Below are 6,000 nucleotides of genomic sequence, written 5' to 3' on the forward strand. Positions count from 1 at the left end.
TTTTGGCTTATTCTGGTAAAAATCTGAAATATTTTTATGTTGTTTCATTCACTCACTTAACCTCACAAAACAGCCTAACAGACAGTCAGCTTTATAAAAATCTCAAAATGTTAAAGGATGAAAAAGAAATTCCTTTCGATGTTTCTCAGTATCTGCTACATTTAATCAAATGAGATTCAAAAAAACGACAGTATTATCAATGCGTGGACTGTCAGGGTTACAAGAAAAACAGTTGAATCTATGCAGATCTGAGAAATCCTTCCATTGCTTGTGGGCTGAATACAGTTCATGACCTGGAATGGATGTGCTCTCAATGAGCCAATCAATTGGTAATGCTGGAGGTGATGGTGAGTAAACTAATCCCTTGGGCGGCAAGAGAAATCTGGATTCTATTCCATTTCCACTCAACAATGACTGTTTCTCCTGGAAGCCAGAGCAGAATAATCAAACAACATCACTGTAAGAGATCAATATCGAGTCAATAAAAGCACTGTTCCACGTCTTAATCTAAACTTCTACATTTTATCCTCTTTTAGAGTCTCATAAAGTTGAGTTTGAGTTCATTTGTTAACATATATTGCATAATACATAAGCAGTCAATTGTCAGTTTTTCTACCTGACCTAATGTATGGGTTTATGTGAGTGACATTACCCTAATGTTTATTTTGCACAAAAATGTATTAAAACCCATAAGACTGGCAAAATATGACAATATGTGGTACAAAAACACAGCATCTGTGCTGACTAGTGTATCAGATATCAGAATACCTTGCTGGGTCTTATCTGAGCAAAGCAAGAGGCAATCTGCAATACTGATACGGAGTCAGTCCCACAAAGGTTCAAAGCTGGTTGCTGATTCATAGCCGAGTCTATATTCTTTGTAACAGACAGTACATATCCATATCCACTGGGTTTCTAAAAATGTGAAAACATGAGTGTAATATTCTTTCAGAACAGACAGTTTATTGAAGATAATACTGTACACTGACATTGCACCTATATTGAAATGAAGTAAGCTGATATCTAGGTACACAGAGCTGTGTAAAGTACAGGTCTGCGAAGGTGCCTGTGGGCTTTTTTTCAGAGATGGGTAGGCGGCGGCAGTGGTAATGCATATAACCTACTATGCAGTCTGGTTCATGCTATCAGTTGAGAGGAGCTGCATACATTTCTTTCACAAATAATCTAATCTTTTTAATTTGAGAGATAAGGAAGAATTGACTGTAATTACGTGCAGCTGAGTCTGTGAGGAATTCATAAAAAAGATGAAGCTAAGCCCATCTGCTGACTGGGAAACCAGGGGAGGCAGCGACAGTGGAGGGAGGGAGAGAACAAATGAAAGAAAGAGACTCTAAAATCATTAAATCAGCCACTATCTCCCCTCCTCTGTCACTCACGGAGAAAAAAAGACACTAATGAAATATTAATGCCTTCCTTATTTTGAGATTTACATTAATCTTTCCCCTCTCTTTCTGTCTCGCACTCACTTTCCCTCTTCTGCACATTGCTGTATGTAAAATTTGAAAGCTGCGCTCAGAACGACTTGAATATATATTTCTAATGAGATGGCCTCGCTACAGGATGTCTCATTTTTCTACCTGTTTTGCAACCCAAAGTTGCATATATTGCACCAGCAAATATGGTAGCGCTTACGAATAGGGGGGAGGGGGGCAAGACAAGGGATTGGGAGATGGTGGGTAGGGGGTGGTTGCTTGATCTGTCAGTGAAAAGACAGAGAAAATGAGAATGAAAGCAAGAACAAGAACAAGAGGGAGCGACACAGAGAGAGACAGAGAGAGCAAGCGGTACTGACTCCAGCTCTAACAGCAGTAGCAGCCATTCAAGCAAAAATGTGGCAGTTTCCTCTGGCCTCGTCCCATTTGGCAGAGCTTCAAATGGGAAAGGAAAACAAAAAAGCTGGGGGGTAGATGGTCCCATGGCGCGGAGGAATTAGAAGTGTGTCAGGTAAAACAGCCACAACTTTCTCAGTGTCCACCCCCACCAAGACCTGAAGCAAAAGCAAACCTGACACCACAGATGCTACTACCTCTCTCAAACACACAAGCTGCATACGGGGGTGAAAGTATGAGGGTGTTAGAATTACCTCAGCTGTGCTTACACTCACACACAAGGCTAAATATGAAACCATGTGAGCCTCTGCAGAACTGTTATGCATGTTTCTTCCTCGTTTTTACTTTGGAATAGCTTTAAAATTGGATACTGAGCCAAACTGTTGTTGACAATGTTGCTATGAACTGTCCACTTGTGTACAGTGTTCAAGTGGCAATACTGTAAAAACTGCATTTTGCCAATACACATCTTGACACAACCAAAGTGTGAATAAATATGGATGGTATGGAACATTGATCCTGGAAGTGAGCATTTCTTTGCAGGATACTGCCTTCTGCTATCCTATCAGTGATTCATCATTCCCTGCAAAATGTCCTGGCAGACCCAAGCATTCCCATGCTCTCCTACATTATGCAGTTATTTCCCAGCAGTGCTTCCATTGCAGCTACATGCATTTGCCACACAGACGTGTGATTTTCTTTTTTTCTTTCTTTTTTTCCCCCCCTCCTGGCGTCCAGAGCAGCAGTGTGACACAGTCAGTGTACTGGTGTGGCAGTACACTGATTGTGCACACACACTGAAATCAGCTATCCACACCGTAGCAAATGGCAAGCGGCACACACTGCAAGCTGATGGTGCCTCTGCTACACTGTCTGATGTTGTCTGTGCCTGCAGGGTGTATGTAGGAATGAGCGCGTGTATGTGTCTGAGTGGCTCAGTGGAAGGGCGTGCAGGTGTCTGGTGTGTGCATGAGTTAAAAGAAGGTACTATGCAGTGCCAATCACCGTGATAGACACTCTTCATCTTCCTTAGAGACCAAGGACAACAAAGAGCACATTTAATAGGAAGACTAGACTCAGATGACACTAAAGACTGCCTTCTAACCCTGACATCCAGAAGTAGACACTTACACATTATTAAGACAAGACAATTGGCTGATTTTACTCAATTATGTCTCACTGAAAAGGCCTCTTGTGCAACTGCATAACCTGACAACTCAACTTATTTCTTTATACAATATGGAATAAAATAATCTTGAACTTGAATATAATAAAATTATAGCTAGCAGAGCAAAAGTGCATGAATGGAAACTATAAACCGGAACAAGGCATATAAGCTCTTTCTGATCTGATCAACTCATACGCTGCAGCTTTGTCACTTACATATAAACAAACAAACAAACAAGCAAACAAGTGAACAAACACATGATTAATGATGAAAGCTCTCTTGAGTGGCTAGCCTCTTAAAGCATGATGGTCAAACAAAAATAGCAATAAAGTGATGGTCAAGTACAGTTTTTCTAAACTATGTTGTACAGTGACATTCTGCTATAGTGAATATTTATTGTGATGAATTAGACAAATGCATATGAGGAGTTTTTATGTGGGAAGTCCACTGTAATACAACTATAAAATCAAAACAATTATACTATTCTGTGAGTCATCTGCTTCACTTTTCCAGAACACTGGAGAGTTTCTTCAGTTCCTAAGTTTAAAGTACAAGAGTATAAGGCACCTTGACAGCGTGTATTTCTATTTCCGTTCTTCAGGAATAAGAGGGGCAAAATTGATCCGGAGGCTATTCTTGAAAATACGTTTGACTGGTGCTGCTACTCTCCCTGTCTCCCTCTCTCACTCATTACCCAGTCTGAGCTACTGACTTCCATAATCCTGGAAGGTTTAATGCCGCTGTATTGTGATTGGTTAGACATTACATCAGGGTGATGTAATACTCCTAGGACTGGCTAGTGTGTCAGGCATGGGGAGGGAGGGAGGAAGGTAGGAGAAGGAAGGGTTGGGTGGGCTGAGTGCTGAACGGAGAGAGAGAGAGGGTTGGCGAAGGGAGGTGTGTGGGTGTGTGTGTGTGTGTGTGTGTGTGTGTGTGTGTGTGTGTGTTGGGGGGGGGGGGGGGGGGGGGGGTGTTATTGAGCAGAAGAACTCTCTCTCTCTCAGTCTCTCTCGCCTGCAGCCAGTCAGTGTGCATGTGCAGCCGCCACAGAAAGCCTCTAATCCCAAAGCACACAGCAGTGCTTTGGAGAAGGAGGGAAATAATCAAGACTGTTTCCATAGGCCCCAATCTAAAGGCTGGAGATAAGCTTTGCTGTGCATGCTGCTGTGTGGACTGGTAGCAGCTGTGTGTATTGGGATACATACACAAAGCAGAAATGGGATTTTTTGGGGGGCTGAAATTCAATCATTAATTGCAAATAGACAGAGGAGAGGAAGATGATTGTTTGGCAGGGACAGAAAATGCCAAGGCATTAGATGTTTGTGCATAATGACTCGTAGCCAATTTCTCACTTCAGTGCAAGGTGCTTTTTCATGGATCCAAAGGTGTTATACCATATCACTGAGTTGAGATGAGGTTTGTGAAAAGCAATGCCCAGGGCGCAAGCAATGTGTTTTCACCTGATTGCTTTCATACCATAGTAGACAATGCTTTGAAACACTAAAACAGTGATTTTGGCAAAAATGACATTTCAGTCCAGAAGTTAGATTTCCATATTGAAACATAAAGTGATGGATAACCTAAACTGTTTTCTTAAATTCAACCACTAAAGAGACAGACAAAGGCAAAAAACATAAGCGGACCAATCTGGCTGCTGCACTGCATGCCATTGCTAGATCATACAGAGAATATCATATCAAAATAACTGCTCCATAAAGAAATGGAAATGAAAAGTTCTTCAGTATTCTATGTTTTTTAATAAAAAACTGCACATGCAAGATATAGACACATTAAACCAAATTAAACCATTGATTTTACAACTCATAACAGCTCAGAAATTAGAAAGAAAGTATACTTCATTGATCCCCATGGGGAAATTCCTCTCTGCATTTAACCCATTCACTCAGTGAAGCAGTGGGCAGCCATTGGGCACCCGGGGAGCAGTGTGTAGGGACAGTACCTTGCTCAGGGGTACCTCAGGGTAGCCGTTCAGTGGATTCAAACCACCGACCTTCCGATCATGGGCCAACACTCTACCTACTGAGCTATCCCTGCCCCCTTATTTGGTGCATTATGATCTACAGTAGATACCCAAACATTAGCAATGGCCTTCCAAACTGGAGGTCCAACTCCTGCAGCATATTAACAAATCTCCCATTCTGGGTCTGTCATTTGGCCCTGAGGCTCTATGGATGTCTTCCATCAGCCCTGATCCGTGAGTTTTTTTTGGAGGGGAAAATGCTCTCTGTTGCCCAAATTTACAGATAATGAATTCAGAGTGCTGAGGCAACCACAGGTAAATATGGCAAAATACATTCGTCATTTGAGAGATTGTAAATAAAGAGAGAGTATGTACGAGCCAAAGAATGCACTCACTTTTAATACAGTGTCTCTGTGAAATAGGATTGGATTGGGAAAAAAAAAAGCCTGGGGAGACCTGCTGCGGTTTTGAGCCTGCTAGGAAATGGGACATTGAATAATGGAATGAGACGTTGTATTAAATGTGCAAGCTAAAATTGTGAAAGGTTAAAAGAAGATGGCTCGAAAGCCTGACAGAACTTATTTGCTGAGAACGGTGTCAAAAATCTCTCTGAAATCAGTTTAAGGTCATACATTGCCGTGAGTTAAAAAATCTCTCCCTCATCTTGTGTTAAAATAAAGCCTTCAAAAATATGAACAAGATAGCGTGACTGAACGCATTTCTGCTGCTCTGAGAGCCCTTCTGAAGTTCATAATGTTTATTCATTAAGAGAAATCTTGCAAACTAACTTCCTGTGGACAGGCGCACCATCAGCTGTCAGCCACCAAACTGACAGAAGTCTCTGAAAGCAAAGTCGGACAACCTTTGAAACAAACTGGGAGGGGAAAAAAAACCCTACCTGAATGACAACTTGTCAGAATAAAAGACTGCTATTTCTTATTTTGCTTGAGGCTAGGAACGGAAACTAGGTAATGACTACAATGATCGCACAAGTGAATACA

Source organism: Pelmatolapia mariae, linkage group LG16_19, assembly GCF_036321145.2.
Source record: "Pelmatolapia mariae isolate MD_Pm_ZW linkage group LG16_19, Pm_UMD_F_2, whole genome shotgun sequence".
Taxonomy (NCBI): Eukaryota; Metazoa; Chordata; class Actinopteri; order Cichliformes; family Cichlidae; genus Pelmatolapia; species Pelmatolapia mariae.